The 21,965-nt window shown below is 50.4% G+C and overlaps 1 pseudogene; it reads right to left on the bottom strand.

The window, feature by feature from the left end:
• Window positions 1-19,841: 19,841 nt before the first annotated feature.
• On the bottom strand, window positions 19,842-20,733 carry LOC144274016 (olfactory receptor 4D5-like; annotated as a pseudogene).
• Between the last annotated feature and the right edge of the window lie 1,232 nt (window positions 20,734-21,965).

The raw sequence follows: 21,965 nt of genomic DNA, 5'->3' as shown, positions 1-21,965 counted from the left end.
CTTGTTCAAACTTTTGAACACTTTTCCAGCAAGGGAAAAAAGGTTTTAAGATACAATGAGGTGTTTTACCTCCTTTAAAAAACAAAACAAAAAAACCCATAACTTTTTTCAACTTTTTCCATTGAAGTTTTGTCAATACCCCATTTTTCAAGTTTTGGTTGAAAAAATGTCAGCCAGCCCTAGATGAAACCCCATTCTCCCTGCTCCAAAATCACAGGCCTCCGTCTTTGGAGTTCAAAGGTTTCAGAGTAACAGCCGTGTTAGTCTGTATTCGCAAAAAGAAAAGGAGTACTTGTGGCACCTTAGAGACTAACCAATTTATTTGAGCATAAGCTTTCATGAATTGGTTAGTCTCTAAGGAGTTCAAAGAGAATCTGTGTTACCTGTCACCAGTATAAGGCCTTTGACAAACAGTTAAGCAAGTCTGATTGTCACCCCACACATGCTGGGAATGGGTTGAAATGGGGCTGAGAGGCCAGTTAATCTGCCTGCTCTCACCTAGCCAGCCCTAACTAAAGATAAAGCTAAGCTGGGTGAGCCCAGCTGGGGAAAGGAGACTCAGAGAAGAGGGGAAGAGAGTTCCCTCTCTCTGGGAAGCAGACTGAAAGAAGGGTAGAGTAGAATGGTCACTCCAGAGTCAGCTGGAAGCCTGAGAGGACTCAGGCACCTCAAGGAGCTATAGCCTGTGTGAACCCCGCTGTGAAGGGAGGAATGTGCTAGGCCCCTGGGCTGTGGGCTGATTGAGGCACAGAAGCCTGTGTTAGAGAGGGGGCCATTCTAGAACAACAGAGGCACACCTGTGAGGAGGTGGCTACTGGCTGAGCCCAGCCAGGCTGAAGGTTTTGTTAATATACATTTCTGTTGGACCTTGAGTGAAGGACTGTGAAAAGTGGAGGGCCAGGACACTCTTCTAGCTGGAGGCTAAAAGACAATGGGGGAAACTGAGGCAAAAGTTGCCAGACTGCTGCAGCCAGCTCAGAATGGGCATGTTGGGGCAGCAACTTCGCCACACTCCCAACACACATTAGCCAGAATATACGACGATCACAGTCCGGAGGGTGTGGGTATCTATGGAGGCTTCTATCGCTGACAGATGAGATGCATGGTTTCACATCTGTGAGAGACAGTTCTGTGCCAACACTCTAAGCAAGTAACATGCCCGTGTCCTCTGCCTTTATTGTCTCTGCAGGTTCAATGTACCCATCCAATGGCGAGTGGCAATCATACCCCAACACCTGGCTTCATCCTCTTGGGATTCGCCAACCTCACAAACCTGCCGGATTTGCTCTTTGTGGTCTTTGAAGCCCCAGCCGATGAGCTGTCCATATACCTTCTCAGGCAGTCTTCTGTCCCAATACCAGGTCCTGGGCCACTTTGCCAGTGGCTGGTGGGGAACCCAGATACCTCTGCAACTCCAGGTGCCACTCCAGGGACCCTCTGACTAGCACGCTAGGCCTGCTCAGTCTCAGACCCTGTTGCTGTGCCCCAACGCTCTATCTCCTTGCCTACCTCTGGGTTCACCCCTGGAGCTTCCTCCACTCCCTATGGCTACTTCACCCCCCTAGGCCTCCTGTAAGACTCCCTAGTCCAGGGCAGAACACCAGGGCTTATTGACCCCCTGGATCTCCTCCTTGTCCCAGGCCAACTCCATTTCTCTCAGTGAGCAACTGCAGACATCCTCCCTCCCAGCAGCCCATTCCTGCTTGGGCTTCCTGGCTTGATAATGCTCGCCCAGCTCCTCCCACAGCTGGGCTTCATCTGCCATTAGGCCCTATCAAGCCCTGGTTTCCCTCCATGCACAGCATCTAAGGTTGATTGGCCCCTCCCAGCCCACATTAACCCACTCAGGGCTCCTGTGGTGTGGAAACCCCATCACACCCCCAGTGCACTTTTCAGGTATTGATCTCAAAGCATCTTACAAAGGAAGAGAAGTGTGGCTAACCCCCTTTTTCAGATGGGGAAACTGAGGCATGGAATCATAGAATCATACAATCATAGAATATCAGAGTTGGAAGGGACCTCTGGAGGTCATCTAGTCCAACCCCCTGCCCAGAGCAGGACCAATCCCCAACTAAATCATCCAGGCCAGGGCTTTGTCAAGCCTGACCTTAAAAACTTCTAAGGAAGGGAATTCCACCACCTCCCTAGGTAACGCATTCCAATGTTTCACCACCCTCCTAGTGAAAAAGTTTTTCCTAATATCCAACCTAAATCTCCCCCACTGCAACTTGAGACCATTATTCCTTGTCCTGTCATCTGCTACCACTGAGAATAGGCTAGATCTATCTTCTTTGGATCCACCTTTCAGGTAGTTAAAAGCAGCTATCAAATCCCCCCTCATTCTTCTCTTCCGTAGACTAAACAAGCCCAGTTCCCTCAGCCGCTCCTCATAAGTCATGTGTTCCAGACCCCTAATCATTTTTGTTGCCCTTCGCTGGACCCTCTCCACATCCTTCTTGTAGTGTGGGGCCCAAAACTGGACACAGTACTCCAGATGAGTCCTCACCAATGTTGAATAGAGGGGAACGATCACGTCCCTCGATCTGCCAGCAATGCCCCTACTTATACACCCCAAAATGCCATTGGCCTTCTTGGCAACAAGGGCACACTGTTGACTCAGATCCAGCTTCTCGTCCACTGTCAACCCTAGGTCCTTCTCTGCAGAACTGCTGCCTAGCCATTCGGTCCCTAGTCTGTAGCGGTGCATTGGATTCTTCCGTCCTAAGTGCAGGACTCTGCACTTGTCCTTGTTGAACCTCATCAGATTTCTTTTGGCCCAGTCCTCCAATTTGTCTAGGTCCCTCTGTATCCTATCCCTACCCTCCAGAGTATCTACCACTCCTCCCAGTTTAGTGTCATCCACAAACTTGCTGAGGGTGCAATCCACACCATCCTCCAGATCATTAATGAAGATATTGAACAAAACCGGCCCCAGGACCGACCCTTGGGGCACTCCACTAGATACCGGCTGCCAACTAGACATGGAGCCATTGATCACTACCCATTGAGCCCGACAATCTTGCCAACTTTCTACCCACCTTGTAGTGCATCCATCTAGCCCATAGTTCTTTAATTTGCTGACAAGAATACTATGGGAGACCGTGTCAAAAGATTTGCTAAAGTCAAGGAATAACACGTCCACTGCTTTCCCTTCATCCACAGAACCAGTTATCTTATCATAGAAGGCAATTAGATTAGTCAGGCATGACTTGCCCTTGGTGAATCCATGCTGACGGTTCCTGATCACTTTCCTCTCGTCTAAGTGCTTCATAATTGATTCTTTGAGGACCTGCTCCATGATTTATCCCGGGACTAAGGTGAGGCTGACCGGCCTGTAGTTCCCAGGATCCTCCTTCTGCCCTTTTTTAAAGATTGGCACTACATTAGCCTTTTTCCAGTCTTCTGGGACTTCCCCCGATCTCCATGGTTTTTCAAAGATAATGGCCAATGGCTCTGCAATCACATCCGCCAATTCCTTTAGCACTCTCGGATGCAATGCATCCGGCCCCATGGACTTGTGCACGTCCAGTTTTTCTAAATAGTCCCAAACCACTTCTTTCTTCACAGAGGGCTGGTCACCTCCTCCCCATGCTGTGCTGCCTAGTGCAGTAGTCTGGGAGCTGACCTTGTTCGTGAAGACAGAGGCAAAAAAAGCATTGAGTACATTAGCTTTTTCCACATCCTCTGTCACTAGGTTGCCTCCCGCATTCAGTAAAGGGCCCACACTTTCCTTGACTTTCTTCTTGTTGCCAACATACCTGAAGGAACCCTTCTTGTTACTCTTAACATCCCTCGCTAGCTGCAACTCCAGGTGTGATTTAGCCTTCCTGAATTCATTCCTACGTGCCCGAGCAATATTTATATACTCATCCCTGGTCATTTGTCCAATCTTCCACTTCTTGTAAGCCTCTTTTTTGTGTTTAAGATCAGCAAGGATTTCACTGTTAAGCCAAGCTGGTCGCCTGCCATATTTACTATTCTTTCTACACATCAGGATGGTTTGTCCCTGTAACCTCAATAAGGATTCTTTAAAATACAGCCAACTCTCCTGGACTTGTTTCCCCCTCATGTTATTCTCCCAGGGGATCCTGCCCATCAGTTCCCAGAGAGAGTCAAAGTCTGCTTTTCTGAAGTCCAGGGTCCGTATTTTGCTGCTTTCCTTTCTTCCTTGTGTCAGGATCCTGAACTCGACCATCTCATGGTCACTGCCTCCCAGGTTCCCATCCACTTTTGCTTCCCCTACTAATTCTTCCAGGTTTGTGAGCAGCAGGTCAAGAAGAGCTCCGCCCCTAGCTGGTTCCTCCAACACTTGCACCAGGAAATTGTCCCCTACAGTTTCCAAAAACTTCCTGGATTGTCTGTGCACCGCTGTATTGCTCTCCCAGCAGATATCAGGGTGATTGAAGTCTCCCATGAGAACCAGGGCGTGCGATCTAGTAGCTTCTGCGAGTTGCTGGAAGAAAGCCTCATCCACCTCATCCCCCTGGTCTGGTGGTCTATAGCAGACTCCCACCACTACATCACTCTTGTTGCTCACACTTCTAAACTTAATCCAGAGACTCTCAGTTTTTTCTGCAGTTTCGTACCGGAGCTCTGAGCAGTCATACTGCTCCCTTACATACAGTGCAACTCCCCCACCTTTTCTGGCCTCCCTGCCCTTCCTGAACAGTTTATACCCCTCCATGACAGTACTCCAGTCACGCGAGTTATCCCACCAAGTCTCTGTTATTCCAATCACATCATAATTCCCTGATTTTGCCAGGACCTCCAGTTCTCCCTGCTTGTTTCCCAGGCTTTGTGCATTTGTATATAGGCACTTGAGAAAACCTGCTTATCGCCCCTCATTCTCAGTATGAGGTAGGAACCCTGCCCTCTCACACGCTCCTGCTCGTGCTTCCTCCCGGTATCCCGCTTCCCCACCTACCTCAGGGCTTTGGTCTCCTTCCCCCGGTGAACCTAGTTTAAAGCCCTCCTCACTAGGTTAGCCAGCCTGCTCGCGAAGATGCTCTTCTCTCTCTTTGTTAGGTGGAGCCCGTCTCTGCCTAGCACTCCTCCTTCTTGGAACACTATCCCATGGTCGAAGAATCCAAAGCCTTCTCTCCAACACCACCTGCGTAGCCATTCATTGACTTCCACGATTTGATGATCCTTCCCCCGGACTTTTCCTTCCACAGGGAGGATGGATGAGAACACCACTTGCGCCTCATATTCCTTTATCCTCCTTCCCAGAGCCACATAGTCTGCAGTGATCCACTCAAGGTCATTCCTGGCAGTATCATTGGTGCCCACGTGGAAAAGCGGGAAGGGGTAGCGGTCCGAGGGCTTGATGAGTCTCGGCAGAGTCTCCGTCACATCGCGAATCTTAGCCCCTGGCAAGCAGCAGACTTCTCTGTTTTCCCGGTCAGGGCAGCAGATAGATGACTCAGTCCCGCTGAGGAGAGAGTCCCCGACCACCACCACCCGCCTCCTTCTCTTGGGCGTGGTGGTCGTGAAACCCCCAACCTTAGGACAGTACATCTCATGCCTTTCAACTGGTGGAGTCTCCTTCTGCTCCCTTCCCCCAGACATATCATCTGGGCCACTCCCCGCAATGGTACCTGTGGAGAGAACATGAAAACGGTTACTTACCTGTATCTGCGTTGCTGGTACATGGATGTTCCCCCTTCTTCTTCTGGAGGTCACATGTTGCCAAATTTCTTCACCGTCCTCCTGTCCCCACTGCGCAGCCTGCTCTGAATCTTCAGAACCTTGTGCCTGTAGAAGCATATCCTGACGTCTGTCCAGGAAATCTTCAGTTTCTCTTATGCAACGCAGAGTCGATACCTGTTGCTCCAGACCTTGAACCTTCTCTTCCAATATGGAGAACAGCTTGCACTTTGTACACACAAAGTCGCTTCTGTCCCATGGAAGAAAGACAAACATGACACATCCAGTGTAGGTCACAACAGCTGAACACTCACCATCCATATTACCTTCCTACTACGAGCTTCCTCAGGAGATGCAGTAATTACTCAGAGAAGCCGTTTGGGTGTAAGCCTCAGTGGGCTCACCCCAGGCGGATTCCCAGGCAAACTCCTGCTGTTTGCTGCTCTGCTGTCCCCCACCGCTCAGCTGGTTTGCGGAGCACCGGCTTTTTTAAACAGCCAGGCTCACCTGAAACAAAACACTCCCAACTCCCGCCCTTTTCAGCCAACCAATCAAGCACTTGCTCAAACTTTCAAGCTGCCCTCACTACAAACACTCCGATCCTCTCAACAAACACACACTCAGATACCCAGATACTCACCAACACATATCCCAGGCAAACTCCTGCTGTTTGCTGCTCTGCTGTCCCCCGCTGCTCAGCTGGTTCCCCGCCGCTCAGCTGGAGGAGCATGTGATTTGCCCAGGGTCACCCAGCAGGTCAGTGGTAGGGCTGGAAATAGAAGGCAGGTCTCCCAGCTCCCAACCACTTCCTCCCATGACACAAACACCAATTTAGTGAAGAAAATGATAGAGCCTGGCATTATCAAAGGGGCTCAGTGGAGTCAGTGGAAATTCCAGGGGAGCTGGGCACCTAAATCCCCCTCAAAGCCCTTCAAAAATCCCACCCATAATAGAGGGGATATTGTACCAACTTTTTTGTTGTTGTTGCGCAAAATAAAACATTTTATTAATGATGACTTTCTGCCCTGCTAATTTCCAGATCCCAGGGTCTGAGTTTGGGAAGAGCCACAATGCTGGATACTAGCAAACAGCTCAGGAGGGGGATCGTGGTGGGTCACCGTGATGGTTCACACAAAAGATCTACGGAATAATGAAATCCCATTGTTTTAGGGGCAGATCGTCATCTGATGACATACTGAAATATCTGTTCTTCACGTGAGTGTGTGGGTGTCTTTCTCTCTCATACACACACACAGGCTACGTCTACACTATGAGCTAGGGGTGTGATTCCTCTGCTCATGTACACATAACCACACTAGCTCTCAACTAGCTAGCATGAGTATAAACAGAAGTGTAGCCACGGCAGCATGGGCAGCTGCAGCAGAAGCACATCTGAACCATGTCGATTTTGTGTACCTACCTGTTTCAGGCTCCCATTGACTTCCAATGGCAGCTCCACTGATTTCAATGGGAGCATCTAAGCCAACTCTGGAAAAACTCACCTTTAGACTGAGATTTTCAACTCAAACGACAGGATTTGCATGCCAGTGCCCATTAGAAATTTAGGATATTTAATTTCTGTGTCAGAGGCCCAACAATAACCGTCCAAGTGTGATTACGGCCTTTTACTGTGTTTTCCAGGCACATTTTCCGTTTCCCGTTCGTGGTGGGATTATAATGGGCCCTGGCCCTGGAAGTCCCAATGAGCTACAATTCCAGCTGTGTCCAAAGAATATAGTTCTAGGAGGGCTCTGTGATTTCCTGCACGGCCTGGGCAGATGAAGATTTGCTCTTTACTGCTCACTCATTCTGAAAATTTGGCCCGGAACTGTGTCACAAGGGTCTGTGAGTTGGGTACATGCCGAGAAATGCCCTGAGGCCCCCCACTCAGGCTGGTGCAGAGAGGGGATCAGAGCTCGGAGGCCCTCCAGCGTGACTCTCTCTCTCTTTCCCCTCTCCACCTATGTACCTTGTGTACCCAGCTGCGGCTGGGCTGAATCTCGCCCCAGGGGGCCAAGCCGAGGGACACCCTGTTTCTCTCTTGCTCTACCCAAGGGTCTCTCCCAGTGTCAGGGTCACCGTCCACTGACAGAAGAGGTGTCTGAAGGTTGCAGAGAGTCTCGCTTGCTCAAGTGGAGATGACTCCGTCGAAGGCAGAGTGGCACCTGCCGACATACTCCGCTCCCGCAGGATCTGTACACCAGCTACCTCGTCCCTGAAGCACGGGGTCTCCCCTCTGCCCCACACGGGAGCCCTCATTACTCACTGTGTCCTCCAAATATAAATGGGAGTGGTTTCCCTGGGCTTTGTCTGAGGGTCTGAAAGTCCAGGAGAGCAAGGTGGCCACCTGTCAGGTGAGATTGCTGTCTAGAACTGTCCTTCAGGAAATGTGAGTGGGGTACTCAGAAGATCCTAAAATGTACTGCATAATGGACACTAGCACAGCAGAGAGTGAGGGGTGGGGAAAGGCCAGCTATACTGTACAGTGGGCACCAGGGTCAGAAGAGGATAAGGGGTGGGGAAGGGGTGTCTATACTGTATAATGGGCACTAGGGAAGCAGAGGGTGAGGGGTGGGAAGGGGCGGCTATTCTGTATCATGGGCATCAGGGGCAGCAGAAGGTGAGGGGTGGGGAAAGGGTATCTATACTATGTAATGATCACTAGGGACAGCAGAGGATGGGGGTGGGAAATGGCAGCTATTCTGTATAATGGGCACAAGAGGCAGCAGAATGTGAGGGGTGGGGAAGGGGTGGCTATACTGTAAAATGGGCACAAGGGGCAGCAGAGAGTGAGGGGTGGGTAAGGGGCGCCTATACTGTATAATGGGCACTAGGTGAAGCAGAAGGTGGGGGCTGGAAGCGGTGGCAATACTGTATAATGGGCAGTAGGGGCAGCAGAGGGTGAGGGACGGGGAAGGGGTGGCTATACTGTATAATGGGCACTGGGGCAGCAGAAAGTGATGGGTGGGGAAGGGGCAGCTATACTGTATAATGGGCACTAGGGGCAGCAGAGGGTGATGGGTGAGGAAGGGGCAGCCATACTGTGTGGGATACGTGTGTGGGAACACGTGTAACGTCACCTCTTTGAGTTAAACCCCACATGGCTTGAGGTCATTCTGCCTGGGAGTAACTGATTTATTTCATTGTGTCCGTGTTAGTGGGATTTTGCATGTGTGTGCTTATGCCCAATATCTTTGCCAGTGTGTGCATTTTGTGTGTGTGGGGGGGGGGGTCTGTATGTGTTGACCTCCCATGTGTGTCTCTTCATATGTGGGCTATTGTTTTGGGGCTTTGAAGTTTTATGTGGGCTTTGAGGTAAGAGCCTTAAACCCTCCTACAAGTGCCACTTTCAGAGGGTGGTACTAAAGGGAGAGACTCTGCTGTGAAGTGGAATGGTTGGCTTCTCCTTGAGCAGGCTGTTTAAGTGTGTGCAATTCTGGTCTCCCATGTTTAAGAAAGATGAATTAAAACTGGAACAGGTGCAGAGAAGGCCTACTAGGTTGATCCGAGGAATGGAAAACCTGTCTTATGAAAGGAGACTTGAAGAGCTTGGCTTGTTTAGCCTAACTAAAAAAGGCTGAGGGGAGATATGATTGCTACCTATAAATACATCAGAGGGATAAATACCAGGGAGGGAGAGGAGTTATTTAAGTTAAGCGCCAATGTTGGCACAAGGGCAAATGAAATATAAACTGGCCTTCAGCAAGTTTAGGCTTGAAATTAGACAAAGGTTTCTCACCATCAGAGGAATGAAGTTCTGGAACAGCCTTCCAAGGGGAGCAGTGGGGGCAAAAAACCTAACTGGCTTGAAGACTGAGCTTGATAAGTTTATGGAGGGGAGGGTATGATGGGACTGCCTACAATGGCATGGAGCCGATCTGCAACTCCTAGCAGCAAATGTCTCCAATAGCTAGAGATGGGGCACAAGATGGGGAGGGCTTTGAGTTACTACAGAGAATTCTTTCCCAGGTGTCTGGCTGGTGGGTCTTGCCCACATGCTCAGGTCTAACTGATCACCATATTTGGGGTTGGGAAGAAATTTCCCCCCGGGTCAGATTGACAAAGACCCTGGTGGGTTTTCACCTTCCTCTGCAGCATGGGGCAGAGGTCACTGCTGGTTTAAACTAGTGTAAACGGTGAATTGTCTGTAACTTGAAGTCTTTAAATCATGATTTGAGGATGTCAGTAACTCAGCCAGAGGTTAGGGGTCTGTTACAGGAGTGTGTGGGTGCTGTTCTTTGGCCTGCAATGTGCAGCAGGTCAGACTAGAAGATCATGATGGTCCCTTCTGGCCTTCAAGTCTATGAGTCTATGTGATCTCATTGAGGGGGGAAACTGAAGCAGCCCACAGCAGAGCCACACTCAGCTGTAGGAGGCCATGGTGACCTTCAGCACAACCTGGATCAATTTCATTTGAAACAGGAACGCTCTGCTTAGGACAAAAATAATCATTGGAAAAAAAAAAAAAACCCAAAGAAGCCTGCTTCATTATGTGTTCGTTAAAATCAGTCCTGTTAGCAAAGCTCCTTCTAAAAAGAAATCTCTCCAATTAGCCTTGCAGCAACTCTGAGCAAACAGAGGCATACAGGACGACACACTGGTCATTAGAACTTCAAGTGCCTTAATGAGCGCTCCGAGAAGGGCTGGGCCCGGCCTGGAGAGCTGACAACACTCTCGAGGAATTACAGGCCAGCAGCAGAAACAAAGTTACTCGTCTCTTTAATGGGTCCCGCCGCGGGCCATTAGAACAACAATGCTGCCGGGAAATGTTGGTCTCCGTGGCAGTCTCGTGGGGGCTGATTAGAACAGAAAGTCAGAGGCATTGATTAAACTTAGACAAAGGAAGGGACAGGTCTGTTCCTATGGCAGATAGCCCCGACCGATAAAGCCAAAGGAGTCAAGCCGTTCATTCCCAGTGCCCGTGACAGGTGATCCCCTCCTTCGTAAATTCCATCAGACCCTCAGGTAGTGAGGGAATGTGAGGGGCCTGGTGGGGGGGTGGTCTGCAGTGAAACAGACATGTAAACAAACCTCAGTTTCCCACGAGGTTAGCAAAGGCGTCACGGCCCGGGGGCAGTGAGCAAATGGCAATTCCGGGTTTCTAGGCCTCAGTGACTGACGGGCATTGCTGTCCTGCCCGCAACCCCTACCTCTGCCGATGTCCTCGGTCCTAACCCACAGTCCCCTTCTCCCCCACCCCGTTCCATCTCTGGGCTCACACACACACAACTGTGCTGGTGCCCCTCAATCCCAACCTGCTGTCCCAGCCCTGACTCCCTTACAGCTCTGCCGATGGATCTCAGCCCTGACTTACAGCACCCCTGTTGAGCCTATAATAACGCTGCTCCCCGGCTCTGCCGATATGTCACAGTAATGAGCTGTCATTGCTGTCCTGTCCCAGACACTCAACGCTGACAATTCCCCTCCATCCTGACCCTCTGCGATCCAAGTTCACAGTCCCCCCACCCCCCACACACATTCAGAGCTCTGTCAATGCACCACTGTTGTGACCTGCAGCTCTCCTCCTGCAGCGCTCCTGTCTCCTGGCCCAGGCCCTGCTATCCTCAGAGCTCTGGTATTTCTGTTGAGTTCTGAGTGGCAGCAGCCCCGGCAGGCCAGGCCCAGGCCAGAACTGAGCTGTCTCCATGCATCACAAAGCAGTTTGCACTCCCCCCGCCCCGCGCCCCCCACTCACAGAGAACGGGCATCCTTCCTTCCAAGAGGGTGCAGAAGGGAAATACGCACACACCCCCACACCCAAGCGAGGGAAGAGGACAGCAGGGATGCATGCACCTGCACCCACACACTGAGCAGGTCTCCTTCCCTCCAGCAGGGGACAACAACAAAACACACACACACAAATGCACAGCAGTTCCCAGATCCTCCGGCAGGGGGAACAGCCTCACACACATACTGTCCCAGATCCACAGGATCCATGCTGCGCCCCCAGCTTTGGACCAGTCCCTTGCAGGACCCCCTTTGATGGGCCAGACGCCAAAAGGGTCTCACCCTCCCTTCAGGGGAGGCCACACGGACTCACCACCTCCTGGACTGAACCTTTGGCACTCCAGCCCTCCTGCTTCACCCCGTGAGCTCTGTCCAGCGAATCCAGCAAAGCCAGATGCTTGGGAGAGATGTGTCCACGCGGCAGGGACCTGGGCGCCTCCCCAGGGTTCACAGTGACACTCAGGCAGCGTGTGCGAAACAGCCGGGTTTATTAGTCACATGGACACAGCCTAGGAAGCTCTTAGGTTAGCACAGAGAAATGAATGTTAAAGCATCCTCCGTTCTGGTCAGCCCAGGACCCAGCCGAGCTGGAGTGAACCCCGTGTCCAGGCTGTGTCTGTGTGTCTGTCTGACCTCCGTAGTCAGTTCCCAGGAGACAAAGAGAGCATCTAGAAGCCACCTCTTACCCCCACCTCACCCCTTCCTAGTCCTTCGTTCTCCAGCTGGGGTCTTTGGTCACTTTCCCTGCTGAGAAGGAGGGAAATCCAGGAGTCAGGGGAGCTGGCATTATCTCTCTGGCCCCCTTGTTCATCTTGGTCAGTTTCAACCAGTTCCTTAACAACTCTTCATTCCACCTAGACAGGGAGGTGATGCACACACTTCTGTGTCTTTTAGCCTTTCCTGAAAACACACATAGTTCTTTCCCCCCACTGGGTAACCATGCACCATATAGGGGAAACTGGGGCAAACAGCGGGGTCATAAAAATATTACCAAAAATTCCCCCTTCCTCACAAATACACACAGAGCAAAATATCACCAAAAATATTCAAGCTTCTATTATAGATCTGGGTCTTCATAGTCTGAATCAGAATTAATCCCTGTGACTTAAGTGGGGCTAATGCAGCTCTACATTGGGGCATCTGAGACCCTGATTTGTCTCCAGAGGTCAGTTTCTAACCTTCGTCCACTGATGTAAGTTTGGAGAAGAAGATGAAGAATTCATAATCATACAGTTTGGAGCACCTGATGTGGATCCAGAGACCTTAGCTTTAATATCAGAGCTGGCCCTGACTTCCTTTGCAACCTCAGCCAAATCACTTAGGCAAAAGTTTTCAAACTCAGGTGCCTAAAGGTAGCCAGCAAAAAAAAAAAAAAAAAAAAGCCAGCCTACTAATCAAAGTGGCCAGACTTGCAGGTGTGTTGGCCACAAATCAATCAGTCAAAAATGTAGCATGTGTGCTAAACTCTTCCTAAGTTTGTTCATTTGGGAAAAGAGGGGGTTGCAATTTTCATGAGGAGCAGGATGCCTAATACTAAACGATAGTTTTGAACAGCCATGGATCACAGTTTTGCTCGGGGACTCAGATTCCCAGCTGTTCCAAGGCCGGAAGGGACCCCTGTGATACTGTCTGTTCTGGGCATAGCACAGGCCAGAGACCCTCACCCACGGACCCCAGCATGGTGGTGACGGCTGATCGTGCGTTGGGGGCATTGGACTGGCCCTCGGAACTCGCAGCTCAGTTCCTGGCTTTGCCCCAGACGCCCTGTGTGGCACTGAGCGCGTCGCTTAGGTTGATGTTTTCAAACTAAATGTGATGGGAATTGTGTGCCCAAATCACCTTGTCAGGATTGGAAAATATCAACCTTAAACTCTGTGGGCCAGATCCTCAGCTGGAGCCAATCAGCCGTCGCTCCATTGGAGTCGCTGGGCGGATCCCCAGTTGGTGTGACCTGGCGTAGCTCCCTTGGAGTCACCTCATTCCTGCGTGTGCTCAGACACGACAGTGCTCAGAGGCATTTACTTACCCAATAGACAATGGGGGCAAAACCTGTCCCCACTGAGATCAAAGGCCAAACTCCCATTGGCCCTGTCTCACCAGGATCGGGGCCTACGTGCGTTCCCTGCTGATGACTTAACAATACCCACTCTGCGGGTGCCTAGGACACTGCCATCCCATCCACAGTCCAAGTGACCCAACAAGCCCTTGGTGCTTAGAGTTTTGACTGGAAATGGGAAGCATTTGGAAGCTGATAGTAAAATACAGGTAAAGAGAAAAGATAGAGAGAAATGCTGTTTGCTTCATATGGTCACCAGAGGGCAGCAAAGGATAAGAAATGAGAAGGAAGCCCGCATTAGAGGGACTGGATGGGAGGAGACAACAACTCATTGGTCCCTTCTGGCTTTGGAATCTATGTGACCCTCTCGTCTGCCCTCCTGTATAACACAGACCCTAGCACTAATCTCATTCTGGGGCGTATTAACAGGAGTGTCGTATGTAAGACTCGGGAGATAATTGTGCTGCTGTACTCGATACAGCTGGAGTACTGTGTCTGGTTCTGGGAGCTGCACTTTAGGAAAGATGTGGACGAACTGGAAAGAGTCCAGAGGAGAGCAACAAAAATGATGAAAGGTTTAGAAAACCTGACCTAGGAAGGAAGTTTACAAAAACTGGGCATGTTTAGTCTTGAGAAAATGAAGGGGACCTGATAACAGTCTTCCAATATGTTCAGGGCTGTTAGAAAGAGGACAGTAATCAATAGTTCTCCGTGTCCACAGAAGGTAGGACAAGAAGTAATGGGCTTAATCTGCAGCAAGGGAGATTTAGGTTAGATAGTAGGAAAGCTTTCTAAGGCTTTGTCTACATCTGCACCACACAGTTTTGTCAGCAAAAGGCAACTTTTGCCAACAAAACAGTGGGGGTGTACACACTGCAAGGCTACTTTTGGCAGAAAAACTCTCCTGTTTTCCCAACGAAATAAAACCACCTCAACGAGAGGTGTAGAACATTTTGTGGCAAAGTTAAAGTGACAAAGCATCAGCGTAGAAGCTGTCGTTCGTTACGTTGCTGTAACTGCCCCCCCCCCCGCCGCAGTGTCCCACAAGGCCCACCCTGACCGCTCTGCTCACTGTTTTGACCTCCACTGCCCTGCCTCCAGCTACACAGGCATGCGCCCCTCCCTTTCCAAAGCCCCAGGAAGCTTTGACCTTCCTCAGCGAGGACAGCTCACATAGCTACTGCCCAGCTGAGCATGCCAGCTCCAGGCAGCAAAACAGCAAACAGGCTCCTGCCTGGAGTACAGGGGAGGGTTGGATCACTGAGCTGTGGGCAGGGCCATTCTTAGGCATACACAGCATACGCAGCTGCGTAGGACACCATAAAATTTGGGGCACCAAATTGCCCCAAATTTCATGGTGCCCATAGGCAGCTGCGTGCTCCATACATGGCAGTACCAGCCCTATCCCTCGGCAAGGGGCAGGGCCGTCCCTAGGGGTATGTGGGGCCCCAGACAACTCCCTGCTTCTTACCCTTCCCCCCTGCTCTGCCTCTGGCCAGCCCCCATTTCACCTCTTCCCGGCAAGCCTCTTCCCCCAGCGACCCTGCATTCACCAGCAGCAGCGGGAAGCGGAGCACCCCGGCTGGGAGCTGGCGGAGTAGAGCAGGCTGGGGCCGGGTTGCTCTGCTTCCCACTGCTGCCGGTGGAGTGGGGGGATCCCTTCCCTCAACCCCCCTTCCCCAAGCGACACGACTGGGGCCGGGGCGAAGGAAGCAGAGCAGGCTGCTCCCGGCCCCCCGCTAATCCCCCAGGCCACTCTGGGCCTGTGGGGGCCCCAGAAGTGGCCCCCCACAGCTCCTGCCTCCCAGATCCTTGTGGGGGGGGGGGAGGGAGGCCTGGGGCCCCACACAGCCCAAATGGCTAGGGACGGTGTGACGACACAAAATCTTCCCTCTCCCTACACTGGCCTTGGCTGTGGAGGCTGTGGGAGAACTCAGAGAGAATCATTAACGTGGAATCCTTCTCTCCCCAGCACTAGGAGCACAGCGGCAAGGCTCAAGTATACATACTGGGCCTGCTTCAAAGTCCATTGAAGTCAGCTGGAAACTGGGATATCCAAAGGAGCCTAAGGGATCTAGTCAATCAGCTTCTATCCAACAGAGTTTATCTGAAGACCATTGGAAAGACTCACTCCAGCTGGAGTTTTCAATTGGAGTTGGTTCCCCAGCTCTCTTTGAAAGAGTCTTTCCACTGACTTCAGTGGGTTTGGAAGAGGATGATAGGTTGGGATTTTCAAAGAGGCCCAAATCCCCTGGAAATGGATGCCTCAATCACTTCTTCCAAAATCCCAGCCACAGGGTTTAATTTTCAAAAGTCTAGTAATATGGGCTGAAATTCTGTGCCTGCTGAGGTTGAAGACAAAAGTGCCTTTGATTTCAATGGGGCCAGGATGTCACTGCTGGTATCTAAGTTCCAGTATTCATAGAGGGCAATGGTAATTAGGATCTCCGAATTCGATCTGGCCTTTGGGGAAATCTCAGTCCCAGTGCAGCATTCCTTCACAGCACTGGTTTAAGGCAATTAATCAATTACCTGGTATCTTAATCCTTCCCAAGAGTTTCTGCACAATGTGGGGCATGTAGTTGTGACTGGACCCCAGGGTCCGTAAATTGAATTTGTTAAATTTGTGCCATTGCACTCCATGTTTGTGGAAATACGTTTATGAGTGTAAATATGATGTAACTGGAATATGCTTTATGCAAAAGGTCTCTTGTAAGGTATCATTACAAAGCTTATGATCTACTGAGTGTGTTCATCCTATTTGTATCGTTATTGTACCTGAAACTAGACATATGTGGCATAACTCTGAGGTCCTTTTGTAATTATTGTAAAAATTGTAATTATGCAAAGTGTGGGCTATTAATGGTGGTTTGGAATCTTGATGGCTCCCATTGGCTAGGACAATTCATAGAATATCAGAATCATAGAATATCAGGGTTGGAAGGGACCCCAGAAGGTCATCTAGTCCAACCCCCGAAATTGACTTTAGATTGACTGTAGATGGCTCTGTTTACCTGCAAGCCTCCACTGCATAGGTGCCGGCCAGTTCTGGCAGAATGAAGGGGGGCTCACAGGACATGTGAACATGTCACCTGGTACTGGAATTCATCTTTAACTTGGTGCTTTTCCATTTAGAAGGAGAGGTGGGAACCCAGAGAGACACAAAGGATTCTCGCCTTGTGCTAAAGATATAAAAGGGGGTGGAACAGAACAAAGGGGGCTGTCAGTCATGAGAAATCCCCAAGTTACGACCTGTGCTGGAACAAGGACTGTATCGGGGAAAGGATTGGGCCCAGACTAAGAAGGTGTTTAGTCTGTGAAAGAAGCTTATTGGAACATCTCTAAGGGTGAGATTTACCTGTATTCAGTTTCTTAAATGTATTAGGCTTAGACTTACATGTTTTGTTTTATTTTGCTTGCTAACTTACTTTGTTCTGTCTGTTATTACTTGAAACCACTTAAATCCTACTTTTTATACTTAATAAAATCACTTTTGTTTATTAATTAACCCAGAGTAAGTGATTAATACCCGGGGTGGGGGTGGGGGGGAAACAGATGAGCATATATCTCTATCTGTGTTATAGAGGGTGGACAATTTATGAGTTTACCTTGTATAAGCTTTATACAGAGTAAAATGGATTTATTTGGGGTTTGGATCCCTCTGGGAGCTGGGCATCTGGATGCTGGAGACAGGAGTACTTGCTGAGTGGTTTTCAGTGAAAACCTGTAGCTTTGGGGACGTGGTTCAGACCCTGGATCTGTGTTGCAGCAGGCTTGCATGTCTGGCTCAACAAGGCAGGGTTCTGGAGTCCCAAGCTGACAGGGAAAACGGGCTCAAAAGAAGTTTCAGCACATCAGGTGACAGTCCCAAGGGGTTGTCTGTGACCAAACCCGTCACAAAGTTGCCATCTCAGACACTGAAAGGCAGACGTGACCCAGAATAGAGTCATATGGTGAGAGCAGGTTGAAGGGGGTCAGTGCTGTGTAACATGAAGTGGGGAAACTGTTTGCTTCTTCACTATTTTCCTGAAGTTTCTTGATAAAAATAGCATTTTCTTCCCGGGGAATTGAACTGCTGATGTCTTTCATTGTTTGCTTGAGTCCCAGTGGGTACTGAGAAGGGCCTGGTGCTGCCCAAGATGGACGCAGCATGAGCATTAACTGTCAAGGTGGATGGTCAGGTTTTTAAGCAGTTCTTCCTGTGGTAGAGAATTCAGCAGCTGGTGAATGGGGATGGATTCCCAACACACAGCGCAGGGCAAGCTTCCTCCCTCTGCTGCCTGCTTCCACCTTTCAGCCTTCACCTGTTGGCACCACCAACTGGGTTCAAAGGGGAGTTCATGCTCCAAGATTAGTTCAGTGCTTCCCCATTCTGAGCATGCTGTGAAAGAGCAACTATTAGAGCCACTTTTTGGACCGGTTTCCTGAAATGGAATCCACAGCTACTAGGAAATGGATGGCCGGGCTGATCCCATAAATCAATGGGGCTGCTTCCCCTCTCACTCACCATGGTGTAAATCAGGAGTAACCCTTACTGGTGTCAATAGAGTGACACTAGAATAAGTGAGTGTAGGAGCAATAGAGTTTCTTTGAATGTCACATCACAAAGGTCCAGATTCTGCAAACCCTTTCTCGTGCAAGCTGTCTTTACTTATGTAATTAATCTATCTTAAGGAAATGGGACTTCTCCCAAATTGAGGATAAATCAGAAGAGAGGAGAGTTTTCAGGAACATGCTATAATATCCCCCAAATAAAATAATTACCTATAAATTATTGTTTTACTAGGCCAAATAGTTACTCCCTTGGGGCCCCTTCCTGCTGTAATTGAAGTTGATGACATAATCCTATTGAGCGGAATAAGGCAGGATCAGCCCTACAAGTATGGGGCCTGCAAACTCCTATGAAAGAATCCTAGTACTACTCCTACATCTTCTTCTTCTATTATTACTAGTAGTGGTAGTAGGAAGAAAGAATACAGGCCCTCATTGTGCCAGGCCCTGCACAGACCCCGACAGACATCAGGCCCCCATTGTGCCAGGCCCTGCACAGCCCATGACTGAGATCAGGCCCCCATTGTGCTGGGCGCTGCACAGACTCACAATGCGGGACAGTCCCTGCTCTGGAGAGTTTATAGTCTTAATAGACAGGACAAAGGAAAGATTATTTTACAGATGGAGAATCTGAGTCACAGAGAGATTAAAGCTGAGAGTTTCAAAGGAGCCCAAGGGAGTTAGACACCCCAAAGCCAATGAGATTTGGACACCTAACTCCCTTAGTCTTCTTTCAAAATCCCAACATAATGGACTTGCCCAAGGTCACACAGCAAGTCTGTGGCAGAGCTGGTACTGGAGCCCAGAGCTCCTCAGCCCAGGCCACAAGCTTCTGTCCCCTTCACCTCAATACTGTAATAAATCTCTCCCCCGGCAGGACATCACTCTGGCTGAGCAGGCTTCATTCCAGGACCTGCCAGAAAGCTGTGGGGCTAGTAGCCAAATCAGATGGATGCAAAAATAACCAGACTCAGCCACTTCAACCTGTGCACTGTAGGGACCATGATACATGGAGGAGCACTTCTCACCCCAGCCAGTAGGGACTTTCCACTCTAGAGCAGTGGCTCTCAACCTTTCCAGACTACTGTACCACTTTCAGGAGTCGGATCTGTCTTGCGTACCCCAAGTTTCACCTCAATTAAAAACTACTTGCATATAAAATCAGACATAAAAATACAACAGTGTCATAGCACATTATAACTGAAAAATTGTTGACTTTCTCATTTTTACCATATAATTATAAAATAAATCAGTTGGAGTATAAATATTGTACTTACATTTCAGTGTATAGTCTATAGAGCAGTATAAACAAGTCATTGTATGTATGAAATTTTAGTTTGTACTGACTTCGCTAGTGCTTTTTATGTAGCCTGTTGTAAAACTAGGCAAATATCTAGATGAGTTAATGTAGCCCCTGGAAGAGCTCTGTGTACCCCCAGGGGTATGCATACTCCTGCTTGAGAGCCACTGCTCTAGAGGGTCTATGACACAGGCTGGTGCAATTCCAATTCCAACCAGTAGAGTGCATCACCCGCACCCCACTGTACAGAGCCAATAGCATACAATGAAGTCCCAGTTCCATTCAGAAGGGTGAAAACTTGGATCAGCTCCAGTCCCAAAATCCAGTCCCCCCTGGCACTTTTGTTACAATTTTGACTTCCCTTGGGGACAGATCCTGTCCCATCCACTAGGGGCAGCACTGGAACTTCTGTGGGACAAGTTGGAACAGTTCTGTTCCCGCCCAGTAGGGGCAGCACTTGGGCTCCTATTCCAGGTGTATTTCCACATGCACACGGGGCGGGGAAGGTGTGATGGAAAAACCCATCCCTTTCCTGCTGCCCCAACCCAACCCAACCCAGTGTCACAAATGTAACTTCCTGAGCTTCCTCACGGCCAGCTGCACGTCTGTGTTCCTCAGGGTGTAGATGACAGGGTGACAACCGTGTAGAGAACAGAGATGGGCTTGACCATGGGGAAGGGCCGGGCATAGATGTATATGCAAGGCCCAAAGATCAGGGTCACCATGGTGAGGTGGGAGGTGCAGGTGGAGAGAGCCTTAGCCTGCCGTTCGCTGGAACGTGTGCTCAGCTTGGTCAGGAGGACGGAGTAGGATACAAGCAGCACCAGGAAGCCCAGGTGGGTCATCAGGCCACTTTTGGACACCATCAGCAGTTCCACAGCAAAGGTGTTGGCGCAGGCCAGCTTGACTACCTTGGGCACATCACAGTAGAAGTTGCCCAGCTCATGAGGGCCGCAGCAGGGCAGCTGGACAATGATGGAGACCTGGACGATGGAGTGGATCAAGCTGCTGACCCAGGAGGCTCCCACCAGCACCACACACACAGCCTAGTTCATACATAGCACAAGAGATGGAAGATGGCCACGTACCGATCATAGGCCATGATGGTGAGCAGGAAGATCTTGATGCCCCTGATGAAGTGGAAGAAGATCTGGGCCACGCAGCCCCCATAGGAAATGGTCTGAGCCTGAAGGAGGAACCCTGCCAGTAAACTGGGGGGGTGGGGGTGACAGAGGAGTAGCAGAAATCCAGGAAGGAGAGGTTCCCCAGCAGCACATACATGAGGGTGTGGAACTGCGGTTCACAGGCCACCAGTGCCATGATGAGGAGATTGCCCAGCACCGTCGCGCCATACACAGCCAGGAAGATGACAAAGAAGAGGAGCTGAAGCTTCAAGGACTCGGTCAGTCAGGAGTATGAACTCGGTCACAGTGCTGCAATTCCCCTCTTCCATGGAGGCAGCTTGTGCCTTACACACAGACTCTGGGGCCCTGGGGATAATAACAGGGATATTAATGGGAAGGGATAAAGAAACAAGTGCTGAGACTCTGACTCAGTGGTTACTGAGGGCCAGACACCCAGATGCCTCAGTGCCTTTAAAATCTGGCTCTCAGCTCTTACTCAGGCACTCCCGGTGGAACGAACAAGCCACTTCCTGAGGTTCCTTAGTCAACGGAGCGATGCCAATTAACCCCAGCTAATGAGCTGCTCCTTGGCCTTGGGGTTAAGGTTCAGGAGACCTGGGCTCAGTCCTCAGCTTTGCTATAGCCCAGCTTTGTGACCTTGGGTGCAGCACGTCAGGCCCAGTTCCCCAAGGAGCTGAGGCATGGTCAGGCTGAGCGTCACCGCAGCTAACTCCGGCCTGAGCTCAGCACACATGCTCCCTACACAACAAATGGGGAGAGAGGTGCCTTCAAGTGGGATTCCCAAAAGACAGCGTGTTAGGCAGGGAGGTGCCTGAGCTATCCAATGGGAGATGCCACGGCAAGGGCGTGTCCTAAGCCCCACCCCACGCAGGGAGTTCGGTGCCTCCCTCTGCTTGGGGGTCACAGCTGCAAACCTTCCCTTGAGGCTAGGCAGCAATGCCCTTTGTGAAAGGAGCTGGGGTGAGGGACTCCCCCATAGTGTTCAGCCCCACGGTTAGGGTACCAGCGGGGACACGTCCCATTCAGGCTGCCCTTTGCCGGAGGGGGAGACAGGATTTAAACGTGGCTCTGTGCATTCTCTAACCCCTGGGCTGTCAGATACTCTCATTTTGGGGGTGGGGGACACTCCTGTAGTTTGTCCCATCAGAGCTGGGCCACTCTGCCTAAAGAACGAAAGACTCAATGGGTGAGAGGCAGAGAGCGAGAGTGCACAGCCCTGAGAATGACTCTAGAGCCTGGTGAGCAGAGCACCCGCCTCGGAGGTGGCAGGCCCTGGATCCTGTCCCTGTGCTCCCAGGCCAATTGGTGTAATCTTACCTACAAGGGCCTGATCCCATAGATGAGCTCAGAGCCTGCCCACCAGATCGGGCCCCACGAGTGAGCTGGGCACAGGAACACCTGTCTTTCCCTGGTTTGGGCATTGCTCTAGTGCTGAGGTGTGTGGATGCCCAGTGTGGTGCTGCAGTATGCATGTACACAGGCAGAAGTAGGTTCCCTAGGAACTTTTACTGCAAAATTATAGGCGGCAAACCAATGTAGG

This window comes from Eretmochelys imbricata, chromosome 14, assembly GCF_965152235.1.
Source record: "Eretmochelys imbricata isolate rEreImb1 chromosome 14, rEreImb1.hap1, whole genome shotgun sequence".
Lineage (NCBI taxonomy): Eukaryota > Metazoa > Chordata > Testudines > Cheloniidae > Eretmochelys > Eretmochelys imbricata.
The sequence above is the reverse complement of the archived record's forward strand: the minus strand, read 5'-3'. Positions and strand labels throughout refer to the sequence as shown.